This window comes from Myotis myotis, unplaced genomic scaffold (assembly GCF_014108235.1).
Source record: "Myotis myotis isolate mMyoMyo1 unplaced genomic scaffold, mMyoMyo1.p scaffold_m19_p_10, whole genome shotgun sequence".
NCBI lineage: Eukaryota > Metazoa > Chordata > Mammalia > Chiroptera > Vespertilionidae > Myotis > Myotis myotis.
This window is the reverse complement of record NW_023416314.1, coordinates 52,591,703-52,619,079: the sequence shown is the minus strand read 5'-3', so window position 1 is coordinate 52,619,079 and position 27,377 is coordinate 52,591,703. Positions and strand designations below refer to the sequence as shown.

Genomic DNA, 27,377 nt, shown 5'->3' with positions numbered 1-27,377 from the left:
GAGAAAAATAGAAAAAAAATGTGTGTATGAAAGCTATTTGCAAGGTGTATTACAGAGTGATACTATTGAGAGAAATACAAATTCGTCTGTGTTGTAACTCATGTGTTACTGCATGGGTAAAAAATAAACATTAGCTATCAGGTTTAGCACGTTGTAAAAAAGATGAAATAAACAAATAAGCACAAATAAAAATTTAAAAGTAAGTTTGTTTTTGTGAGGAGAGAAGTTAAAGCCAAAGATATATCAAGTTTGTTTTATAGCACTCAAGATTTCCATTAGCATTCCCCACTACTTTCCAGCTTATATTTCTAGTTTATATTATTATGAAACACTTTGAGAAACTCAAAAGTGAAAAAGATCTTTGTAATTTAAATAAGTCTTTGTAATTAAAAATTCCTCTGGGCTGGAAGTTGGCACAGAGGTCTCTTTCTATTTTGAATAGTCTTTTTCATAAAAAAATATTCACCAGCCATTTTTTAATCAAACAAAAATTTAAGAGAATGTTTCTGGCAGTCATGAGACATTATACATTCATAAAAATAATAAAATGTTTTTATTACCAGGTGTTCTGAGAATCTTACATTAACCAGTTTACAAGTGTAATTTGATCATTTAGTATTAGCATATGAAATATTTTGTGATACCCTCATGGTCATTAATCCATATTTGTGAGCTATATATTTTCCATGTATTGTATCACACTGATCAGTGTGATTTGATCATGTAGTAAAACACATTCTATGCACACACTATGTAACTTGTTAAAGTACAGACATAAAAGGCACATTTTTAATGCTGCAGGAAAGCAAACTCAAATTTGTGACCTTATAGTAATTGTTTTATTGAATATTTATTTATTTGCTAAATGTTCAAGTGAAACCTATTCCTTAAAGAGATGTGTGGGGAAGAATTATATACATATGTGTGTGTGTATATATATATATATATATATATATATATATATATATATATATATATTAGAGGCCTGGTGCACAAAAATTTGTGCACTGGGGGTGTGTGGAGCAGGTCCCTCAGCCTGGCCTGTTCCCTCTCTCAGTCTGGGACTCCTCGGGGGATGACCATCTGCTGGCTGAGGCCTGCTACCCAGGGGATTGGGCCTAAGTTGGCAATCAGACATCCCTCTGGCAGCCCTCGGGGGATGTCCACTTACCAGCGGGGAGCAGACCTAAGCTGCAGTCAGACATCCTTAGCACTGCTGAGGAGGCAGGAGAGGCTCCCACCACCACCGCTGTACTGGCAGGCATCAGCCTGGCTTGTGTCTGAGCAGAGCTCCTACATGTGGGAGCTCACTGACCACCAGAGGGCAGCTCCTTCATTGAGCGTCTGCCCCCTGGTGGTCAGTGTGTGTCATAGTGACCAGTCATTCCCAGTCTTTCTGCTGTTAGGGTCAGTTTGCATATTACCCTTTTACTATATAGGATAGAGGCCTGGTGCACGGGTGGGGGCTGGCTGGTTTGCCCGGAATGATGTCCCGGATCAGGGTGGGGGTCCCGCTTGGGTGCCTGGCCAGCCTGGGTGAGGGGCTGATGGTTGTTTTCAGGCTGCCCGCATCCCCTTCAGGGTGGGGGTCCCCACTGGGGTGCCTGACCAGTCTGGATGAGGGGCTGAGGGCTGTTTTCAGGCGGGCCAAACCTGCAACTGAAGCTCCCAGTCTCTCCTATTTTTCTTTTTCTTTTTCTTTTCTTATTCTGGGATTTATTTACCTTCTGTAATTGAAACTTTGTTGCGGCTCCAGCTCTGAGGCTGGCTGGCTGAAAGCAGGTATCTGGGGTTTGTTTAGCTTCTATAATTGCAACATTGTTGCTTAGACTGGAGCTCAGAGCCCGGCTGCGGCAGGCGGGAACCTTGGCTTCCTCCATCACTGGAGCAACCAAGCCTCATGTTCGCTTCAGCTGCCTGGCTGCCGGCCGCCATCTTGGTTGGCAGTCAATTTGCATATCGCCCTGATTAGCCAATGGGAAGTGTAGCAGAGGTATGGTTAATTACCATGTTTGTCTATTATTAGATAGGATATGTGTGTTTGTGTATATATATATGTGTGTGTGTGTGTGTGTGTGTGTGTGTGTGTATTGCATAGCTAGTTTCTTTCATATGGACTATTTCAGTTGAGATGTAAAATACAATATTCAGGATTTTTCTTTCCTTGTTCATAAAATATTACAGTACAACACAGGCATTCTGAAGGTGCCTGGGACATCAAACACCTTCAGAAGATTAGGATTCAGGAAAACAAGAATGCTGGCCACTGGGTTTGAAATGGGGAATTTTCCAAATTCTACATGTCTAGAAGGAATGAAGGGTACTAATGGAAAAAAGGGACTGGACTTCAGAGCTAACCAGTGTCCTTGGACTAGAAAAAGGTCGATTAGAAGAGGATTCTGATGTTTGTAGCAGTGCCTTCTGAGGGTCGATTCAGGAGATCAGAAAAAGGTGTAACAATTTACAGTTCCCATGTTCTCCCCAAGTAGCATATTCATTTCTTGCTGGTACATGGACACATGCTTTTTTTTTTAGAGAGAGGAAGGGAGAGGAATAGAGAGATAGAAACATTGATGAGAAAGAAACATCATCGATAGGTTGCCTCCTCCTACTGGGGATTGAGCCGAAATCCCAGCATGTGCCCTGACTAGGAATTGAACCAGTGGCCTCTTGGTTCATGGATCGATGCTCAACCACTGAGTCACACCTACTAGGCAGATACATGCTTTTATTTCATAGATGGGTTAAAGCAATTTAGAAAAGTTACTTTTTCTGGTAAATACCAGAATAACATTGAAAAAATACTTGGAAGATTTTCTTTAGAATATAAAATCTTAGATGACAAGGATTTGAGATTTAGTTTTGATATGTATAGTGGTTAGCAAAATTGCATAAATATTAGTATACATAATTAACACACTAGATAATTCATCAATTTGAACTTTTACGAATTTGTTAATCATTTGTAAATTTTCTCAAATTAGTATTAAAATATTTCCTTCAAGTTCCAAAACCACTTTAAAATAATTAAATAAAATGTCTTAAATAGTTATATTTAGGCTACCTTTAGGAATCAGATAATATGTGTTATTTTATAAAACTTTCAATTAGTATCTTTCCTTTTCTAGACATGAGCTTTTGATCTTATTTAAGGTAGAACTGTCATTAAATGTTCACATTTTACTTTGTTTTGCTGAACCTGATTTCTGAGGTTTTCATAGGCCATAAGACCCTTGTTAAAAATCAGGATAGGGAAAAAAAAAAATTACTTAACTAGAGAGAAACCAAGATGGCGGCATAGGTAAACACCGGAAATTGCTGTCTTGCACAAACACTTCAAAAATACAACTAAAAGACAAAACGGACATCATCCCGAACCACAGGAAGGCTGGCCGAGTGGAAATTCTACAACTAGAAGGAAAGAGAAAAGCACACTGAGACTCAGAGGAGGTGCGGAAGTAAAGTGAAGAGGTAGGGAGGTGCACGTGGAAAGGGCTGGCAACTGAGGACGTGGCTGTCCTTTTCAATCGGGAGGGAGACACAAGCTCCCGACATCTCTGAACTCCAGCTCAGGGCGAGTCTCTGGGGACCCAGACCCATACTGGGAGAAACTGGACTGTCTGGCATCGGTCGGAACTCGAGGGCGGCTTTCTCTCAGAGGTGCTTGCAGCGATTACCGGGACACTGAGACGTGGGGCCTCTTAGGGTAGGACTGAGGAGCAGCCATAGCTGCTTGCTCCGCCCTGTTGATCCCCTGAGAGACTGCCCCACCCAAGCTGTGCGCAGAGGCTTTTGCATATGAAGTGCCTGGCCCTTTGCAATCTGAAAATTACCTAACAAACTGCAGCTGGGTCAGAGAGACCCAGAACATCCAAAAGAAGGCCCAAGGCCCCACACCAGCTTGCATTGCTTCACAGCTGGGCCTCATCTGGGCACCTCCAAACCCCAAACAAAGAAGAGGAATCTGCAGATCTCTCCATAGCTCCTTCTGGGTAGCCTCAGGCAGAGGCTAAATTAACACCTCCTTAGAAATCCAAGAGCCAGTGTACCCAGTGGTCAGAGTGGGACCATCCAGATTACAACTCCTCAGATCCATAAGGGACACACTCAGGGGGCAGACTCAGTGAGCACCAAAGCCCCACTGAAGCAAGTCTTGCCCCAGAAGGGTGTCTCCAGCACAGAAGTTCTCCCACTGCAGACACAGCTGATTCTCACAACCAGTTGGCCTGGAGGTCAATTCCTCCCAGTGATACCTACAACAATCAAGGCTTAACTACAACAAGACTGTGCACACAACCCACAAAGGGGTGTACCAAAAGTGTCCACCTCAGGTAATTGGGGAGGCTGAGCCACTAGGCCCTATAGGACACGTAGCACAGAAAGCCACTCTATCAACACAGGGAAGCATAAAAAATGCAGGGACAAAGAAACAAGTCACAAATGACAGAAATGGAGGAAAGCAAACTACTGGATATAGAGTTCAAAACCACACTTTTAAGGTTTTTCAAGAATTTTCTAGAAACCGCCAATAAATTTAGTAAGACCCTCAATAAGTCTAGTGAAACCGCCGATAAATTTAGTGAGGCCCTCAAGAAATCTAGTGAGACCCTTGAGGTTATGAAAAAGGACCAACTAGAAATTAAGCATACACTGACTGAAATAAAGAATATTATACAAACTTCCAACAGCAGACTAGAGGATCGCAAAAATCAAGTCAAAGATTTGAAATATGAAGAAGCAAAAAACACCCAACCAGAAAAGCAAAAAGAAAAAAGAATCCAAAAATATGAAGATAGTGTAAGGAGCCTCTGGGACAATTTCAAGCGAACCAACATCCGAATTATGGGGGTGCCAGAAGAAGAGAAAGAGCAAGATATTGAAAACCTATTTGAAGAAATAATGACAGAAAACTTCCCCTACCTGGTTAAAGAAATAGACTTACAAGTCCAGGAAGCACAGAGAATCCCAAACAAAAGGAATCCAAAGAGGACCACACCAAGACACATCATATTTTAAATGCCAAGAGCAAACGACAAAGAGAGAATCTTAAAAGCAGCAAGAGAAAAACAGTCAGTTACCTACAAGGGAGTACCCATACGACTGTCAGCTGATTTCTCAACAGAAACTATGCAGGCCAGAAGGGAGTGGCAAGAAATACTCAAAGTGATGAATAGCAAGAACCTACAACTAAGATTACTTTACCCAGCAAAGCTATTCAGAATTGAAGGTCAGATAAAGAGCTTCAATGATAAGAACAACCTAAAGGAGTTCATCACCACAAAAACCAGTATTATATGAAATGCTGAAAGATATCCTTTAAGAAGAGGAAGAAGAAGAAAAAGGTAAAGATACAAATTATGAACAACAAATATACACCTATCAACAAGTGAATCTAAAAATCAAGTGATGAACAAAATAAACGGGTGAATATAATAGAATAAGGGGCATAGAAAGGGAGTAGACTGACTACTCTTGGGGGGGGGGGAAGGAGTGTGTGTGGGGGGGAAGAGACTGAACAAAAATCGTACACCTATGGATGAGGACAGTGGGGGAGGGGGGTAAGGGCAGAGGGTGGGGTGGGAACCGGGTGGAGGGGAGCTATGGGGGAAAAAAGAGGAACAACTGTAATAATCTGAACAATAAAGATTTAATTTAAAAAAAAATGAGGATAGGCCTGGCCTGCATGGCTTAGTGATTGAACGTCAACGTATGAACCAGGAGGTCATGGTTCGATTCCCAGTAGGGGTATATGCCTGGGTTGCAGGCTCGATCCCCATTGTGGGGTGAGCAGAGGACAACAGTCAGTGATTCTCTCTCATCATTGATGTTTCTATCACTCTCTCTCTTTTCCCTCTCCCTTCCTCTCTCAAATCAGGATAAAAGTTAATAATAAGAAAAAGTATATATCATATTTGAAAAGTTTATTCTCTGTTTAGAACTCATAATATAGGAGATGATAATGCAGTATGTTATAGTTTAAAGAGTACTGGAATTATAATAGGGGATCTGGATTTTTGTCCTTGCTATACATTAGAGAGGTAGGTTATTAGGTCTCCGTTTTAGTTGGAAGACTTTGACTGACAGTATAAGCATTGTGAACTTTATTTTTTAATCATTTGGTTGCTATTGAATACTTTTGTACAAAGGAAAGATAAGGGAAAAATAGGGTTTTATTAACATTAATTCAGTATACAGAATGACTTGGAAGAGAAAACATTACTATAAAAGAAAAAGTAATCCAAGTTTCAGATGACAAGGACTTGGCCTAAAGCAGTAGGAATAGAAAGGCATTGATTTATGACGTACTAGAAAGAAACTATAAAATAATATTTTATTGATTAGTTTGGTCCTGTGGAAGAGGGAGGAATTCAAATGGTAAGCAGAAAGTAGAGAATTTTTTTCTGCTCTAAACATTCAAAGGACTATATGTATATGTAGCATTTGCTTGACCCCTACTATTTTCTATTTACCTTAAAGAATTTCTTTTCAGTCTTTTAGGAAGCTTAATGATCTCCTAGGGTATATTTCATTCATTTAAAAATATTATTTACTTATTTTAGAGAAGGAGGGAGAGGGAAACATAGATTTATTGTTCCACTTATTTATGGATTCATTGGTTGCTCCTTGTATGTGCCCTGATCAGGGATCGAGTCGGCAGCCTTGGAGTATCAGGATGACACTCTAACCCACTGAGCTACCTGGTCAGTGCCTCCTAGGGTATGTTTTATAGGATAGAGTCCTGGGCTCCCCCCTCCCCCCAGATTTAGAGGTGTATCTTTTTTATAAGTATGCTGAATGATTTGATGCAAGTAAGTGGTCTGCAGACTGCACTTTGAAAAACATTGCTTTACTATATTGACTCATGGTAAGTTGATGCTTTACTTCTATAGGCCAATAAAAGATACTTGAGTCTTTAGGTTCTGAGTAGAATTATCAGAACCATTCTTGACAGTGTGTTTTCACTATGTACCAGTTCTTTAAGGACATTCAACTTTATTTCCTCTCCTTTCAGCTCTCTGAAATGTTGGTATTAAGAATCAGAAGTATTTACTATCCTGTCCTAAATTAGTCGAATAATTCTGCAACCAGAGAAAGAGAAATAGCAGTCTGCTCATTCCATTTTCAAAGTTGTGCTTTTTTGTGAACTGCATTGATATTATGGTGGTGTCTGAATTTTTTGGGATTGTTGCGGTATACACACTCCTTTGAATATCTCAGTCAGAAGAGGAGGAGTGCTGATTCTTCACCTTCCTAACATGTATGATTTTGTCTTCTTCATTTTCCAAATGCAGTGTATATGTGTAGAAAATCTATACAGATACATATACAACTTTTAATAGCAGCACTCTGAGAAGTGGAATTGGGAGATGAAGAAAAGAAGTGGGGGCTTTTACTTTTTATTTTATACTCCACTAGTAGCCCTGCACATGAATCCGTGCGCCAGTAGGTCTCTGCCGCTCTCCTGTAGCTCTCCATCTGCTGCCGCCCTCATCACATCATAGCGACCAGTCGACTGGTCGTTCGTTTGACTGGTAGTAACGGTCGTTTAGGCTTTTATATATATACTAGAGGCTCGGTGCACAAAAATTTGTGCACTCAGGGGGGAGGGGAGGTCCCTCAGCCCGGCCTGTGCCCTCTCGCAGCCTGGGACCCCTCGGGAGATAACAACCTGCTGGCTTAGGCCTGCTCCCGGGTGGCAGAGGGCAGACCCAATCCCTAGGTGCAGCCCCTGGTCGGGCTCAGAGCAAGGCCGATTGGGGAGTTGGGGCACCACCCCTGTCATGCACAGAGCAGGGCGGATAGGGAGGTTGCGATGCCACCCTCAGTCACGCTCAGGGTAGGGCCAATTGGAGGGTTGGGGCACTGCCCCCTGTCACACTCAAGGCAGGGTCGATGGGGAGGTTGCGGCGCCACTCCCTGTCACGCACAGAGCAGGGCCAATCGGGGTTGGGGTGCTGCCCCCTGTCACTCACAGAGCAGGGCCCATCAGGGGGGTTAGGGCTCCGTACCCTGTCACGCACAGAGCAGGGCCCATCAGGGGGTTGGGGAGCTCCCCCCTGTCACGCACAGAGCAGGGCCAATCAGGGGGTTGAGGAGCTCCCCCCTGTCACTCACAGAGTAGGGCCGATAGGGGAGTTGGGGCACCGCCCCTGTCACACACAGAGCAGGGCGGATCAGGGGGTTGGGGCGCCGCCACTGTCACACTCAGGGCAGGGCCAATGGGAAGGTTATGGCTCTACCCCGTCACACACAGAGCAGGGCCCGTGGCGGGGGGTTGGGGCACCGCACCCTGTCACACACAGAGCAGGGCCGATCAGGGGGTTGGGGCGCCGCACCCTGTCATACACAGAGCCACAGGGCGATCAGGGGGTTGGGGAGCTCCCTGCTATCAGGCACAGAGCAGGGCTGATCAGGGGGTTGGGGTGCCTTCCCCTGTCTCGAACAGAGCAGGGCGGATAGGGAGGTTGTGGCCCCGCCCCCTGTCACACACAGAGCCGCAGGGTGATCAGGGGGTTTGGGCGCTGCCCCCTGTCACGCTGATCCCGGTGCTGGGAGGCCTCGTGGCTCCGCTGATCCCAGTGCTGGGAGGCATATTACCCTTTTATTATATAGGATAGAGGCCTGGTGCACGGTGGGGGCCAGCTGGTTTGCCCTAAAGGGTGTCCTGGATCAGGGTGGGGGTCCTGCTTGGGTGCCTGGCCAGCCTGGATGAGGGGATGATGGGTGTTTGCAGCTGGTCACACACCCTTCAGGGTGGGGGTCCCCACTGGGGTGCCTGGCCAGCCTAGATGAGGGGATGATGACTGTTTGCAGCTGGTCACACACCCTTCATGGTGGGGGTCCCCACTGGGGTGCCTGGCCAGTCTGGGTGAGGGGCTGAGGGCTGTTTTCAGGCTGGCGGGTGACTGAAGCTCCCAACCGCTCCTTTTTTTCTTCTTTTTTATTCTGGGCCAGCTTTAGCTCTGAGGCTTGGCTCAGGCCTGGTCTGCTGAAAGCAGGTATCTGGTTTGTTTGGGTTCTATAATCGAAACACTGTTTCAACTCCAGCTCTGAGATCCCGGCTGGCTGAAAGCAGGTTTCTGGGGTTTTGTTTAGCTTCTATATTTATAACAATGTTTCAAACTGCAAGCTCAGAGGCTGGCAGCGGCAGGCGGGGAACGTTGGAGTCCTCCGTCACTGAAGCAAGCAAGCCTCATGTTTGCTTCAAGCTGCCTGGCTGCCGGCCGCCATCTTAGCCTGAAGTTAATTTGCATATCGCCTTGATTAGCCAATGGGAAGGGTAGCGGAGGTACGGCTAATTACCACGTTTCTCTTTTATTAGATAGGATATATATATATATATGATACTAAGTTTCAGAATTATTATGTATAAGAATCATCTGGCCCTAACCAGTTTGGCTCAGTGGATAGAGTGTCGGTCTGCAGACTGAAGTTTCCCAGGTTCAATTCCAGTCAAGGGCATGTATCTTGGTTACGGGCACATCCCCAGTAGGGGGTGTGCAGGAGGCAACTGATCGGTGTTTCTCTCTTATTGATGTTTCTAACTCTCTATCCCTCTCCCTTCCTCTCTGTAAAAAAATCAATAAAATATATTTTAAAAAAAGAATCATCTGAGCAGAATCACTTGTTTAAAATAGAGGTTCCACTCCAGGGACAATTGATATTGATAGAACTTGAATAGAGCCTGAGTATCTGCATTCTAAATAAGCACCCTGAGTAATTCCAATGCAGGTGATTTGAGCACTGCATTTTGAGAAATATTGGGTCATCAGCTGCTTGGTGGCAGCATAATGTTCTGGTTAAACATGGAATTGGGATCCAGAGATTCATGAGTGTGAATCTTGGCTCTTATACTAAGTAGTTATTATTTAAACCCTCTAGATCTCTCTCTCTCTCTTTTTTTTTTTTGGCCGTAAAATAGGGCATAGTAACATCTATCTCCTAAGACTATTGTGGAGATTAAAATAAATGAGAAAGTATATGTAAAACATTTATTAAGGTGCCTGTCATATAAATCTTCAATAAAAGTATAATTGATTTTTGATAGTCAACATTTAACCTGGTGCCTAGAAAATAATTGATGTTCAGTGAATGTTTGATAAGTGAATGGAGTATAGTTATAAGATTATCATATTTATGAATAGAAGGTCATTTTAAATAATCTGGTCCAACATCTTCATTTTACATATTAGGAAGTTAAAGCTCATAGAGGTTAGATGACTCATCCAAGATTACATATATAACCATCTAATTAGTGGCAGAACTGATACTAGAACTAAAGGGTGAAATAAAGATCTGGTCATTATGATTTGTCTAACCACCATTTGTGATTAGTAGGTTACATTTAGATTTTAAGTAGGTAGATTGACATACATTTTTACTAGTATTTGTAATCAGTGGTAACGTCTAAAGTATTCCCTTCTTAAGCATTAAAACAATAAATAGTAAACCAGAAAAGTAAAACTAAAAGACTGTGTAGTTATTGTTGCATTCTAAATATCTATTACTTCTTTCTAAATATCACCTCAGAGACCCAGTGCTTCCCAAATAGCATTCAGATATCATGTGTTCTTAGAACAGTAGACTCACAAGCTAATTGAAGGGGCTAAATCTGTCTCTTGGAGAATAATGGTGGAAATAATAATAATATCCTGTGTCTCTCTAAAGCTCTTATCCAATATATAAATTAAAATGAAATTAAAATGCCTAGTGATTTACTTTGGGGTTGGAAATATTATTTCAGATTTTTATGTACTCCACTCAGATGTGTTTCTCTACATTTTATTCTACTATATTACTTTTACATTTTAGTTTTGCTACCTAGGAGACTTATTAGATTACCAGGTCCTATGATTGATTTATTTATTTAAAAAATATCTTTATTGATTTCAGAGAGGAATGGAGAGGGAGAGAGAGATAGAAACATCAGTGATGAAAGATAATCATTGATTGGCTGCCTCCTCCACGCCCCCTACTGAGCATTGAGCCTGCAACTCAAGCACATGCCCTTGACTGGAATTGAACCTGGGACCCTTCAGTCTGCAGGCTGAGGCTCTATCCACTGAGCCAAACTAGCTAGGCAGGTCTTAAGATTTAAAGCAGTTTTAAATATATATAAAATATACAAAATGTCTTCATGAAGGAACACATATTTTTAAAAATATATTTTTATTGATTTCAGAGAAGAAGGGAGAGAGAGAAAGAAACATCAATGACGAGAGAGAATCATTGATGGGCTGCCTCCTGCACACCCCACATTGGGGACTGAACCCACAACTCAGGTATGTATCCTGACCAGGAATTGAACCATGACCTCTTTGTTCATAGGTCGATGCCCAACCACTGAGCCATGTTAGCTGGGCTAAAAATTTTTTAAATTCATTTATTTATTTTTAAAATCCTTACCAGACGACATGCTTAGAGGGAGGAAGGGAGAGACGGAGAGAGAGAGAGAGAGAGAGAGAGAGAGAGAGAGAGAGAGAGAGAGAGAGATTGATTGGTTGCCTTCCATATTTGCCCCTATAGGGGATTGGACCTACAACCCAGGCATGTGCCCTGACTTGAATCAAACCAGCAACCACTCAATGCACAGGACAATTTTCAACCAACTGAGCAACTTTGGCTGGGATAAAGTAAATTTTGCTTATTTTTGTGTTGGATAGAATTTTATCTTCATTTCTAGATTTGGTAAGTGTACAATGCAGAATTCACCTTTGTTTAACCTATCTCTATACAATAGTGCATGGGATCTGTGGAAATAATATTGATGAAAGTTTTCTTTTTATCTCTGATAAAATCCTCAGAGAATATACTTTAAAGATTATTTTCTTGGTGAATTACACTGAGTGGCCAGATTATTATGACCACTTGACATTTGTAGGCAAATTAGCCGTACACTGCATCGTATGGGATATGGAAGCCAAAGGCCTGTTCGAACACCTTTGCTGTCTGCAGTTACCAAGACAAAACGTCTCCAGTTCACACAGGAACACAAGGATTGGACAGTCGAGCATTGGAAAAAAGTCATGTGTTCTGATGAATCACGCTTCCAGTTGCATCATGCAGATGGCAGAGTGAGAATTTGGCGGAAACAGCATGAAAGCATGTACCCCACATGCATGAGTACAACCCTTCAAGCTGGTGGGGGCAGTGTTATGGTTTGGGGCATGTGTTCCTGGCATGATTTGTGGAACAACATCTGAATAGCACAACATACCTAAGTATCTTTGCTGACCAAGTTCATCCTATCATGTTGATGGCGTATCCCAATGGAGATGGCTTCTTCCAACAAGACAATGCGCCATGCCACGGTGCTCGTATTGTGCAGGAGTGGTTTCAAGAACATGAGGGAGACTTTGCTTTGATTAGGTGGCCCCCACAATCACCAGATCTCAACCCAATTGAGCATTTGTGGGACAAAGTTAAAAGAGCCATTAGGCAGCTGGTTCCACAACCATCAAATCTCACAGAACTTAACAGTGCTATTCATCAGGCATGGTGTCAAGGTGTCAGATTCCTCGCATGACCTTTCAACATCTCATGGAGTCAATGCCAAGAAGAATTGCTGCAGTATTGAAGGCAAAAGATGGCCCAACGAAGTACTGATGGGTTGGTCATAATAATCTGGCCACTCAGTGTATATAGAGAGAAATGGCTGCTTTTGGGGAAGCTCTTTGACTTTAAAGTGGTAGATGAACTATATTTTGTAGGTTCATCCATGCCATTCTCAGTTACTCCTTGTCAATTATATAAGGCAACATAAATAATAAGACTTTTTACATAGTAAATATATAATACAATTATGTAAAGAATTAAACTTTGTTGTAAATAATATATATGTACTTTTATGAGGTTGTAAAGTATCCTAGTTTTAGCATGCATTTTATTTTTCCTACAGTACAGAAATCATGGCCTTACTAAATCCTCATTTTTGAAGTTTGACAAAACTGAATAGACAGAGATTTTGGGGGACTGATTAATGGTTCTCAAAGGTAGAAATCATCTGTTGTGTTAGAAAGAGGTTGAAAACAAGTTACTCATGTTGAAAACAAGTTAGGTACTTGGTTTGGGAAAAAATAAAGAGTAATGCTCAGCTAGGACAATTAATTACTTTTTCTAGCATAGAAAGTTACATGAACTTATATTTTTAGGACCAAAATGTATCCTGAAATAAATACTGAGACTTATACCATGACCATGAACTTAATAATACTTGAGTTGGAGGACAATGTCAGTATCTTCATTGAATTGTTACTGTCTTTCTCATAATATATGGAACCAATACTTCTGCTCTACTATTAGAACATAGACATTTTTTTTTTATTTTTTAGTGATGAGGGAATTTATAGATATACTCATATTTGTTTATCTGTTTTGATATTATGAACCATTATGTTTACCTTTGGGGGTACAGTTTTAGAATAAAGACAATTTTTATTATGTTTAAGTAAATGTGATAAAGGAAGGCCTCATTGACTCTGGCCTTAAGGGACTATCTATAATAATAAAAGCATAATATGCTAATTAGACCGGATGTCCTTCTGGATGACCTTCTGGATGAAGCTGGTGCTGCAAGGGAAGCCCAGGTCCCTGGTGCCTGCCGGCGGCCAGAGGGAAGCCCGGGTCCTGAGTGCCTGCTGGTGGCCAAAGGGAAACTTGGGTCCCAGGTGCCAGATAGTTGGGATTGAATAGATTACATTAAAAGTTAAAGCTTCTGTACACCAAAAAAATCCTTAAATTAAAATATAAATGTCAACTTGTGATAAAGTATTTGTAGCAGAAATGATAAAGGATTAGAATTCTTATTTAGGCAATAATACTAATTGGAGAACTGGCCCTAGGACATCATTAGAAGAATTACACACACAACTGTAATTAGTGAATAAAAATGAAAAATTGCAAAGATAAATAATAATAAAAGACTATTTATTGAGTCTCAAGTTTTTAGTAACAATAATTCTGTCCAGGTTATAGTAAGATGGAGATATTTCTGAATTACCAGGGAATTGGTACAAGCTTTATGGAAAGTAGTTATTTAAAATTATCCTTTATACAATTTGACCTAGTTTAATCTCACATCTAGGAATAGGGCTTAAAATATTAGCCAGAGATAACAAAGATTTATGTACAAAGATACTCATTGTAGCACTAATTATTATGGGGAAAATGGAAAACACACTAAATGCCCAATAGTAAGGGAATAGTTATTAGATTGAATTATATGCAAATGCTGATATTTGACTATTATGGACATACAAAAACATTGATTTCATATGATTCAACCTAATGCATAACATCATGGCTTATTGTATGATGGAGTTTTATGTAGCTATAAAATAGTGTTTATAAAGAATTTATAATTAAATAAAAATGCTCACTATGGACTGTAAAAGTAGGATACAAAATGTTAGAATAGGATAAAACTAATTTTGTAAAAGAAAAAAGTACATATATGCATGACTATATATATGTAATGATATGAAGAAAATATTTACCAAAACATTATGGGGAGAGTCCTGTGAGGTTTAAGACTCCAAGCTGGATATTCAATTTCAAAGTTGGTAATCTCCATAATGGATGTGTGTGTGTGTGTGTGTGTGTGTGTGTGTATTAAGTTTGAATGCGGGAGCTAGAGAAGTGCTCTACAGAGAGGGAGGAGTGGAAGCACAGCCAGGAAAGGGGAGCCACATAGGAGGTTGGGGTGGGCTGCTCTGAGGAGGAGTTTGGGAGAACAAAACTGACTAAGGCAGATTCTAAATTTGTTAGCTGTGGAGAAAGCCTATCAAAAAGTGTTAAGTGAAGTCTACTTGATCACTAAAGTTCTGAGAGAGAGAGAGAGAGAGAGAGAGAGAGAGAGAGAGAGAGAGAAAGGGAGGATGAAAATGAATTTGAAGAGGGAAGTAAATGGGGAAATGTTTTCTAGGCTCCAGAGCCAACTAGGTGTATCTGGGTTACAAATGTATAGAAAAACCAGAGAGATTTAATACAAAAGGTTAATAGTGGTTATCTTGGGTGATGGGGTTTTTTCCCTTCTTTATGCTTTTTTATTTAAAAATTTTATTTTTATATAATCAGATCAAGAATAAAATTACATTTTTCTTTGTTTCATTTTAGTTGCCTCTCTCTTGACTATGACTTCTCATTAATATAAGAAAGGTATCTGTAATATCCTTTAATTTGCTTCCCTTTATAAAAGGTCTAAAAACAAACATGACTGAGCACCCCCAGTTTCTCCATTGCTTTCTACGTTTGCCTCTTTTCCTTTCTCTTTGCTATCTTCCCCTGAACTTTGACTAGATAATAAATTATATAGTTTGCAGAAACAATTCTCAGACAATACTGTTCTGTTGATCAATCCTTTGTTTTTGCCATTTACCCATCTACCACAAATATTCCTGGGAATCTAGAAGGACAAGTACATGTACTAGTATAAGGCTGAGCACATTTTCAGAAAAGACCCAAAAAGGGCCTAAGCTCTCACCTCTGGCTGATGTTTAAGCTTTGTGCAAGTAGAAAGTGAGGACTAAGGTAGAGTTGTAAATGATTGGCTGCCTCCTATATGCCATCGAGCCTGCAACCTGGGCATGTGTCCTTGACCAGAATAAACCTGGGGATTCTTCAGTCCACAGGCTGACACTATCTGCTGACCCATACTAGCTAGGTGGGTTGAGAACAATGAAAATACATCCTGCATATCAGATATTTACATTACGATTCATAACAGTAGTAAAATTACAGTTATGAAGTAGCAATGAAAATAATTTTATGGTTGGGGGTCACCACAACATGAGGAACTGTATTAAAGGGTCGTAGCATTAGGAAGGTTGAGAACCACTGAGCTAGGGCCTGGCTAAATTTTAAAGGCATGCCACTAATCACCATATACAAAGCCCATTTGCAAGCTCAGCTGCCCTAAGCTCAGGGGATGGATAGATAGATCAAAAGAGTCTCCCATTGGAGATGATACTGGCCCATCTAGCAGTAGGGGACTAAGCACTTCATCCTGGTCCCAGACAATAGCCTCCAAGGGTCTCACACTTTGTCCCAGTTCTGAGCCATTCCCTGCCCCCCACATAACTGAGCTCGGGAGGGTGGGATGGAGACTTGGCAGGGCTGACCTAAACAGTCTCCTGTTGGGGGTGGTGCCCACAAGCTTATAGGAGTGGGGCAGGCACTTCTTCCTGGGGAGCACAGGTTGAACTCTCAGGGAGATTAGATTTGCCTCCTTGCAACATAGCCACACAGCTCAGCACTCACCCCATCTGGTTCCTGAACAAAAGTTTCCCTGGGAGAGACAGTCTGAAAATCTCACCAGCACTCTGGTCCCCCTGTGCCGCTGAACTCAGCAGGATGGGGTCAACTAAGTGATTCAACAGGCCGGGGGAGGGTTGCTAGCTGTACACTCAAGGTGGGGGAGACTAGCCCTCTTTTCCAAGACGCACAGTTTAATCACTGTCTGGGTCTCTGCCAAAAGCCTCCTCAGAAAAAAGAGGCCCCTTAAAGTTACTGCTGGGTGTAGCCAGCAGACCCCTCAGCAGGACCTGAGTGTGGCAGTGTGGCTTCATCAGCAGCCAGAGTCAGGATCTTGCACTCCCCAGGTTGATGCTGTAATAATAGGAATGCTTGTGTCTGGTAAGGTGAGGTCTGGACCCACCAGATGCTACAAGACTCCTTTTTCCAGCTCTGTTGCTCTGGGTTGGAGATCGCTGCATGGAGTTGAGGCCCCATGCTCTTTGGGGGAGGGGTTTTGTAGTTGTGATATCCCTCCAGCTTTCAGCTGCCATCCCACCTGAGTGCAGGGACTAGCCTTACCAGTCTCTATATGGCTTCTTCAGTTAATCTCTGGTTATTGTATTTCAGTTCAGCTAGCCTTCAGATTCGTTATTCAGGTTGATTGCTTTATAATTTAGCTGTAAATCTGGTTTAGGGCCAGGAGCAGGAGGGTGTAGCTTCCACCTACTCTGCAGCCATTTTGAAATACCCAGAGTTCACTTTTGGAAATCACACTTAGCAAAAAAAGGAACAATAATAACGGTTAATTATTGCAGCATTTTTATGGTAAATAAAAAATTGCATATACTTTGAATGAACATTAATAGGAATAGTGTTATAAATTATTATAGAATACCCGGCTATTACATATGAGGCTATTACTGTAATGCATTTTATCTAAATTTAAAGGCATGTCTATGTAGTGTTATGAAAGCAAATCCTATATAATAAAAGGCTAATATGCAAATTGACTGAATCAAGGAACAACCAGTCGCTATGACTTGCCCTGACCACCAGAGGGCAGATGCTCAATGCAGAAGCTGCCCCCTGGTGGTCAGTGCGCTCCCAAAGGGGGAGCACCACTCATCCAGAAGCCAGTCTCATGGCTGGCAAACACAGCAGTGGTGGTGGAAGCCTCTGCCACCTCCACGGCAGTGCTAAGGATGTCCAACTGCCGGCTTAGGCCCGCTCCCTGGAGCTCCCCTGAGGGCTCCTGGACTGTGAGAGGGCACAGGCCGGGCTGAGGGACCCCCCCTGAGTGCACAAATTTTGTGCACCGGGCTCTAGTAACAAATAATGTGAATGGCATAATCTCATTTTTCTAACAAATATATAATATATATGTATATATATTCAATATTCATGTCTATAATAATAAAAGCATAATATGCTAATTAGAACGGACATCCTTTTGGACGTCCTTCTGGACGACCTTCTGGATGAAGCCACGGTGGTGGGGGCTGAGGCAGAGGCAGCCACCGCAGCAGCGGTGGCAGGGACCAAGCCCCTATTGCATGAATTTCATGAATACAATGAAATAATGCTCAAAAATTTTTGAAGGGAAATGATTTCAACCTAGAATTCTATACCCAAACTATCAAGTGAATATCATGAGAGAGATAAATTTTCAGATATGCAACAACTAAAATTTACTTATGCATCCTTTAAAAATTGTTTTCCCCTTTTTTGATCTTTAGAGAGGAAGGTAGAAGGATAGAGACATAGAAACCTAGATGAGAGAGAAGCACCATTGATCAGTTGCCTCCTGCACGCCCCCTACTGGGGATCAAGCCCTAAACCCATCAAACTGGTAACCTATTGGTGCCTGGGTTGATGCTCAACCACTGAGCCACACCAGCTGGGCTTCTTATGCATCCTTTTTGTTAAAGAAGTTATTAGAGAGAATGTGCTCCAATAAAATGAGTTAAGTAAAACAAAAAAAGAGAAAGATGGAATCCAACACAAGCAAGCATAAAGGCAAATACCAGGATGACTATTATGTAAAGGCATAGAGAGCAATCAATTAGAATTTGAGAGGAAAGACAGGGTTTCTATATTAGGGTTCACCAGAGAAACAGAACCAATGGGATGTGTATATATACAGAAAGAGATTTATTGTAAGGAATTAGCTCATGAGATTGTGGACACTCACAAGTCCAAAGATCTGCAGAGTCGGCCAGCAGGTTGGAGACTCAGAATGGCTGATGTTCCAGTTCAAATCTGAAGGCTGTCTGCTGGAGAATCCTCCCTTACTCTGAGGAGAGTTGGTCCTTTTGTTCTATTCAGGTCTTCATTATGGAGGGTAATTTGCTTTACTTGAAGTCCACCAATTTAAATGTTAATCTTTTAAAAAATATATTTTAATTGATTTTTAGAGAGGAAGAGAGAGGGAGAAAAGCATCACTGATGAGAGAGAATAATTGATTGGCTGCCTCCCGCATTCCCTCTACTGGGGACTGAGCCCACAACCGAACATGTGCCCCAACCAGAATTGAACTGTGACCTGGTTCATAGGTCAGCGCTCAAACACTGAGCCACACTGGCTGAGCTTATCCAAAAACACCAGAAACATCCAGAATAATGTTTTACCCAGGTACCTGGGCATGTTGTTCTAGTGAAGCCAACACATAAAATTAACCTTTACAGTTTCCAAGAAAAAAATTTTATTATATATTTGACAATTTGAAAAATAATACTGATAGGCAAAAACATGAAAAAAGTTATAATAAGTCCATAAAAACTAAGTAAATTATTATAAACTGTGGTTTAATAGGAAGAAACAAAAATGTTATAAAAGAAATGACATGTATTTGTAGTAAACTACTTGGCTCAGCTATGAACAAAATTTACTTTGTGTGATAATGTAAGCATTGACTTGATTTAGACAAGAGTTGTTATGTGATTATATTGGGAGGATGGGAGAGATGATATTTAAGAATTAAATACTCCCCTGCCAAAACAAGAAGACAATAGATAATGTCTAAAATTAAAAAAAAAACATTTTAAATTAAAAAGCAGTTTATGTACAAAGCTTAAAATATACTAAGCACATTAGTCAGAAATATGCAGTTAAATAGCAAAAGAAATACTTACAGTGATTTTCATAAATAAGTGAAGATATGTATATTCTTAAGGCCTAAAAGAAATCAGATCCTGGACAAAAAGAAAAAAAAAATCAATGACATAAATCACACTAGCTTTAAAAGTATATCAAGATTTCTTTATTCTGATTGAATTTCATGGGAATCTCTGTGTATAGGCATTCTTAGGATGTCTGCTATAAGATGCTTTAATTTTCTCAATAGTAAATGTAGAAGTAGTACTTAGGAGGTAGAAATAACTTAAAATGCAGGGTTATTGATAGGTGTGTTAAGGGTACTATAAACTTGGCAATCAGAAATAAATTCTGCAGTTGATAGATTTCTATAAATTATTTTAGAAGCTGATTATTAAACTATATGCTAGTCACTTGTATACATAGTCAATGAGAAACAAAATTGTAATATTAAGACAATCTGATACTCTAAATCATCTTAATGTACAACACTATACCCTCTGGAAAACTAAGATGATACTCGTACTACTTGTGTACTGTGTTTTGTGGCATTTGAATGACCCTTCATTTTCATGTGACTGATGCATTTTTTAATGCATCTATTAGAATGATGTGGTGTTTGTGAACTGTATGCGCATGGAATCCAGATATCACAATTCTTTTTACCTAGCTTAGATCTTAGCACCCATGTGTTGCACATTTGGATATTATTTGGATAAACTGCTCCTAGCTCATTGTAGGATTTTTAATTTACTTAAGGATGCCACAAAAATAGTTATAAGTAGCATATGAGTACTCATTGTGTAACTATAGAGCAGTAGAATATTAGCTGTTTTATGTAAACCTTGTTTGTGAAATACTAATTACAAATAGAAAGAAATTAGATTGCATGCTTTTCCAAATATAGGCACACAGATGAAAGCAGAATGAAGAAGTTCACATTTCAGGTGCTCAGATTTGTCAAATGATAAAAGGCAAATAGTATTTTTAATAATTATGTAGAAGTAATTTATAAAACAGTGGGAATTATATTAAAAATAAGAACAAGTCTACAAAATTGTGATAGTCATACCTAAAGTGGCTCAAATAAAATTATGGCAAAAAGGTTAATGAATTTAAATAAAATAAGCACATCCTATACATAGACTCCCAGATTAGATCTATGTGGCCTTATTTCAGGAAAGGTGTGTTGGTACTTAATTTTTACATTTCTATATTTGGAAAAGTTACAAAATTGCTAAAATTCTGGGTTAAAGGATTAAAAGTAAAAAGTAAAACAACTATATTGGATTATCCCTTACACACAGTTATGTTGATATTAAATATAATTATTTGATTTTGGTGAAAACCTTGAGTACACCTTTTACTTAAAGAGTTTTCCACAGCTGACGATTATAGTATATTCTACTTCCTGTCACCCAGGAAGTCCTTGCAATTTTTATCATCACATCCAAATAGATAATGTATGTTCATAAGAAAATATCAGTGATAAAATTAAATCACTTATTGACTTTGCAAAATTATTTCTTAAACATTAATGGATAAAATGTTATTTTAAAAATTATTTTAAAAAGAGAACGGGGGCAAAAACATTGTAATCTCACTCATAAAACTTAAAATGTATAAGAGACTTCCTATTGGTGTTGATTTTGAAAACTGAAGTCATTTTATAGATTTCTCCTTCTTATATAATATATTAAACTTGGGTTGTAAGGGTAGGGTAATAGAAGTCTGTTGATTTGAACAATCTTCTAACTAACATAATGACAAGGACCAAAATGTAACTGGTTTGAGGCAGTTCCTTGTATTTTAGTGTCATGCTCCTAATATAAATTGTAATGTTCATGAAAATAATCATATATTTTAAAAACGTTTTTAATCGAATGAAGTCAACTACTTGAATATTTTTCATACTTTGTTATAATCTGGGAGATAATTGAAGCTTCATAGTAAAATATGTTCAATTTCAATAATAATATTCACATAAATAAGTGCCTATGCATTATTGAATATTTAATAAAATTTTAAGGACAAGTAATTATCTTCTGTTGCATTTTTCATATTAAACACAATTTTAATTTAAAAAATGTAAAAAATGTAAATTTTTTAATATATTCAGGAATTTTTCCTAATTAGATGTTTTTGTTCAGTTTGTGCCAATCTAGGTACTGTTACATATTGTACTTGTTGCAATATTGTGCCTTTCTCTTCTCTTTGTTTCAAAAATATCTTTTCTATTTTGACTAATATAAAAATATCAGGAGTAAATTTAGAAAATAATTCACCTGGGCAATATAAATACTGCATTTCTGTTTCTTACTAGGATATATTTTCTGCTGACTAAGGACAAGAAACATGACAATAAACAAAATAAGAATTTGTCTAGTATCTGTAGTGGACAACAATACATAGTTAATAAAAGGTAGGCAGGAGATAAATGCTTCATGAAGATTCATTATTAGATTCATTTTCAGAAAATAAAAGCATCCAAACTAATATTTAATAATTAAACATTTTAAAAATGCCTAGCATGATTTATGGTTCAAGAAATAATAACATCAAAAATAATTAAACATAAGTTATGTTTTTAAGTGGTTTCTTTTGTAGTATAGGCCGGTGAAATACAACTTTAAAAATATTTATTTGACATTTTCCAATATAATACTAGATAGGTACTACTAGATAATACTGTTATTTCCTCGCAGGGTCACATGATTTGCAATTTTATCATTATATTTTCTCACAATGGTAATTTAGTAGTTAATGTGGTTGGTCTTCAATTGTATAGACAGTTAACACCTGGCTAGCTCACACCAAATAAGTAAACTTGGTAGAATAGATTGTCTAATACACAGATCTTATGCTGTTGTTACAGTGTTAGAAGTCCTTGTTATTATGAATGTGCATTATGATTGTATTGTACACAGTCCTGGTATGCAAATGGGTAGCATTCAGTGAAGTGAAATAATTCCGTGTTATTATTATCTTTGTAAATTACATCTTAAGAATTTTTGAGGACTTTATGATGGCAGTTTTTTATAGTCACAGTCTTACAGTATGTGCAGCACAAAATGTTTTCTTTCACTATTAACAATAACTAAGCCAATGAAAATGCTCTTTAAATATACACCCGGCACACATTTAACTGGCTCTTCCTTCTTACTACCCACAAACCATCTCTTATCATCTTTTAAGACAGTGTATGAAACAGCTTTGTACACATCTGTTTTTCATTGCTAATTGTTAGGAAAACTGGTGATTTAAATCCTTCTTTAGAGTCCTCTTAATCCTATCAAGAAGAATAAGTTGTATATGTCTTTAGATTATTTTTTATCATTTAGAAATACACACATACTGTCCTCATTTATTTTCTAAATATTACTTTTAGGATTATAATATTTTTATAGATATTTTGAGGTCATTGCTTTGTAGTAATTAATTGAAATTATTAGCAACAGAGGCTATATTATATCTAAAAAAGATGCATGATTAAATGTAGAATTAGACATAATGTCCCTTTTTAAATCATTTTCAGAGTTTTCTTAGACATATTTCCTATTGTAATGTACAATGAAGGAAAATGGTATTTGTTAGCAAAGAAACAATTAATTTAAAACTCTAAATCTTTTGCCATATTTATTTTTTAGGAAATAAATGCTTTACTTCCTCAGGCTTTTTCTGTTCCAGTAATCAAGTCATTAATGTCAATGAACTATTTCTGGCAGTGATATATTAAGAAGGCTTTTGCAATAATACATTGCATCCTAAATTAAAAAGATCTGTTGCAATAACTTTAAAATATTAATTTTCAGTATATATGCAATAGGTTTTTAATTAATATTTATTAAATCATAATAGTGTAAAAGATGGATCCCTAGTTAACACACTTAATTATTTGCTTTGCATGTATTAGGCACTCAGTAAATACTTATATGTGAATAAAAAAGATGGGAAACAAGCAAAAGTCTTTAACATAACTGTGATATTTAAAAACACATACAAACAAAAGAAATCCTCTATTTAGAAATTTTAAAAATAGCAATTTGAGATTTGGAAGAAAAATTTTAAGTAACAAATTTTAAAAGTAGATAATTTAATCAAACTATTTTTAAAACAATGTTAACACAATATATAAAGCATAAAATTTATGAGGTAAATCATCAAACTTTTAAAGACTAGTAATATTAGTAAATTATTGTTTTATTATTTGATATTTATCAGTGAGCAGTTTTACAGCATTATTTTTGTATCCCTTGCTTGTCTTTTTTAGGCACTGAAATGGATCTATATGATTTATCAAATGTTTCAGGTGTGGCTAAAATGTATAATGAATGAAATGGTAATCATCTTAGTGGATTATAAACCTCAGATTTGGAAAGCAGTGTTTCTTTAAACACAGAGAAGCACATATGAAAGAATGCAAATGCTTTAACAATATTACTTGATGGTGAAAAGGTAACATGATATCTCAGAAGGATGCTATCCCATGAGATCCTTTGAATTTTAGTGAATAAAGTCTATTTTTGTGGTTGGATTTTCCTATAACTCTATCATATTTTTCTTTCAGTGGTTTTTGCGATAAACATGCTTACCTATGTAATTATCTAGATCACTTTTAGAAATATAATTCTATATATCACTGTAAGACAAACATTTGGATGAGTGATAAACATTTCACTTTTCATCTAGATCTTTTAGTGGCATTAGTTTTGGCAGCCTTAAGCTATAAAGCAATCATTTCATTAATACATAATTTTCTTTCAGATAGCATTTCAAAAGTATTAGGGTCTGGCATTTTAAAATATTAAGTCTGATGTGTATTTTTGGAGGGAATTGGTATAGGTTTATAATTTTCTGTTTTCTACCACAATGGTTTTATTTCATCGTATTTGGCCATTGATATTCTATTTATAGCAAAGTGAAGTATATATTCAGAATAATGAGAACTTCTCCCAGGTTGTTAGGATTTTGATGTAAAGATCATGGAATTGGTGCCTGACTGTACATGTGCCATTTGCCATGTGTTCCAGTTTTATAGTCATTGGCCTTTGATTTGATTTTCTTTAAATGAGGTTTCTACTCAGGCTTAGTTTCTGTCAGTTATGTTAAGCTTCATGTGTATATCCTTCCATTTAAGAGAAAATGAGCTGCCAGGGTCCGGTCTGGTAAAACCAAGACCCCCCCCCCCCCCAGATAAGGTTCTTGGGGGCATTGTAGAGTCTAATGTTCTTCCATGAGGTTGGCCCACCCCACTGCAACTAAGAAATGAGATGATTTGAGGGCTATTACATACTTAGGTTTTCACAGTGGATTAGAATAACATTACTTAACACAGGTGTTTCTATAATTGGGATTCCCTGGGAAAATTCAGTACTGTATTCAATAACACTCAGCTTTCCACATCAGTGAAGGAGCAATCCAATGTTAATGTGCGAGGCTGTGGCATCAAACAGAGGAATAGGGTCTGGTTTGGGGGCCTGTTGCTTCTCTTTGAAAAGACATTACTATTGTCCATTATTAGCACTGGGTTGCTGTGGTTCTCTTTTTAAATTTTAATTTATTTCATTATTTGTTATTATTATTATGCTGACTAAAATACTGAAAGACCCCTGCTGGCGTCAGTAAGGGGTGATTCATGGCCTCAGATTACACAAAATAGTTTCTGAGTGTCCTTTTTCTTGAGATAAATACAATTCTTCTTTTGTAAAGCATTACCTTTAAACAATGTCTGTGCACCCAAGTAACAGGGATATGACTGAGTAGGCACTCTTTCCGGAGTGAAGGGGCCCTATTCACGGGGGAAGATGGACTTGGAGTGGCCTTGTGGACTTCCCCAAGCCTTGGAGGCAGTGTCCAGGCACAACAAAGAACAAACACAAGTTATTTCAGGTTTTAGCTAGGGGATTCTTAAGCCTGGTATCCTTACGATGCAAGCCGTGCATGCAAAAAGAACGGTGTGTGAAAAAGTGTTTCTATAGAGGTAGGGGTGGGAAAGTTGAAAATCGCTGATATAATTAACAATCATTATTATTTTACCGAATCCATTGTTAGACCATCAGAAGGACGGATTTCCTGAGAAATGGGCGACTATAGACAGAGTGTTCAGGCGGCGGAGTTGCCAAGGCGTCCCTCGCTTAAGCGCAGTTCTCGTCAGGGAGCTTACCTCCCTGACCACCCCCCTCCACCCCTCCACCCCCCTCCCCCGCCCCATCCCATCGCTAGTGACTTCGGGTCTGGCCGCGCCCCTGAGTCCCTTTGTCTCCTGCCCCGAGAGTGGCGAGAGTGGCGAGCTAGCGGGAGAGGAGCCCCGGGAGTGCTGCGCGGAGTCCGTGCTGAGCTGAGGCCGCTGCAAAAGGGAGCTCGGTCCTAGGCCAGGAACGGAGCAGATGCCAAGCCGCTAGGAAGCTGCCTCCATCCTCCGCCAGTGCCCTGGGAGTTGTTGCTTGAAGTTTCGGGGCAGCAGCGCCTGCCCTAGAGCTACAGACTCTTTAGTCCGAAGCTTTGTACTTTGCTGGGAGAGTGCACCTTCGCTAGGCTCCCGGTATGGGTTTCAGCGAGTGTGCTGTTTCAGCCCTCACTCTTCTCAGTCCGGTTCTTGGAGGGTAGGCGGTACCTGGCGGCCCCTTCCGCTCGCGGGGCGCCCCGCTTTGCTTCCCTATAAAGCGGTGCCCGGCAGTCGCCGAGGCTGCGGGGCCGGTGTTAGCAGGGTTCATCGCGGCGGCGGGAGCCAGGCGCAGTCTTCCGCTCGACCTCAAGGTGGCGACTTAGGCACGTAAACAAAGCTCGGCCCAGTCGCAGGTTGGCACCCTCGCAGTTCCTCCACGTATCATCCTAGTTTTCCCGCTGGTCCCCAACCGGCTGAATTGACTGTTAAGGGACTTGAGTTCAGATGAGGAGTTCGGTCAGAATGGCAGTGTGTGTGTGTGTGTGTGTGTGTCTCCAAGCGCGGGAGATGGTGATGGGGTGAATACTGTCAGCGGAACCCTTTGGGACGCCGCGTCTCCCCCGCATCACCTGAACCCTCAGGCTGGCATCCCCCCAAGGGCTGGGGTTTTCGGACGCTCTGCAGCCCGAGATGCTGCGACCAGTGCGCAACCAGCAGAGGGCCGGGGTCTGGTGGCTGCTGGCAGCGGTGGAAGATTTGCTAATAGCGTTTCAGTGACACCCACAATTGATAAGTGGAGAGACCTGGAAAATAGAGCCCTCTTGCTGTGCCCTTCTCCGGGGGTGCATGCTAGCTGACCCGAGGGGGAGGGTGGGGTCACCGGGGCTGGGGAAGAGAGACACACAGACAGCGAAAGAATAAACGTGCGACAATCATACACTCTTACCTCCGGACGAAAGGGCACGACACGGTTCCTAGAACTGAGATTTCCATAGCCCGTCTGCATCCCAGCTGTTTCTCCTGTAGGCTCTTTCCTGCCTAACACAGCCTTCTGACTAACTTGGACAAGGCTTGAGCTGCCCCCCGCCCTTTTCTTCCTCCCCTTTTTTTCTTTCCAGACATTCCCTAAACTAAACCCAGGGCAAATCCAGAAGTCGGTACAGTACAGAGCTTCCATTCAATTGGGGGAAGGGGGGGGGGTCCCGTTTACAGTTTCCCTTAGGCAGATGGAAGAAGTAGACGGTTACAGGACTTTGGAAGGGTGCATGGGGATGGCATGGGTGTTGGTGGCAGGGCAGCGGGATTTCTCATGGGTCTTGGTGTTGCAGGTAAGTTCTCACACTCCAGTTTCCCTCGCGCGGAACTGCGGTGGTGGGTGCGAGTGAAGGGCAATCCTCAGCTGATTAAAGAGCAGTGGAGGGGGGTGGAGAGGGGCGGGTAGGGTGGAGGGTGGGGGTGGTGGAGAAATGGACCCGGACAGGCTCCTCGGACACATTGTCTGGTTTCCTGCCTGTGCCCGCTCTTATGCTGAATCCCTTGGGAGCCCCCCCCCCTTCTTCTTACCCTTTTCTAAAATGTGTTTAAACAGAAGTGAATATCCTGGTAAAATAAGTTAAAAATCTTTCCCTGACTTTTCATTTGAGATGTCAAAAGGATTCAATAAAT

General features: G+C 40.1%; 1 long non-coding RNA gene across 1 annotated transcript; it reads right to left on the bottom strand.

Moving 5' to 3' along the window:
* Positions 1–18,419: 18,419 nt before the first annotated feature.
* LOC118663497 lies at positions 18,420–26,781 on the bottom strand. Its single transcript, XR_004970063.1, has 3 exons — positions 26,659–26,781; positions 19,366–19,425; positions 18,420–18,615 (listed from the first exon to the last, which is right to left on the bottom strand). It is a non-coding gene; the product is annotated as an uncharacterized LOC118663497 (long non-coding RNA).
* Between the last annotated feature and the right edge of the window lie 596 nt (positions 26,782–27,377).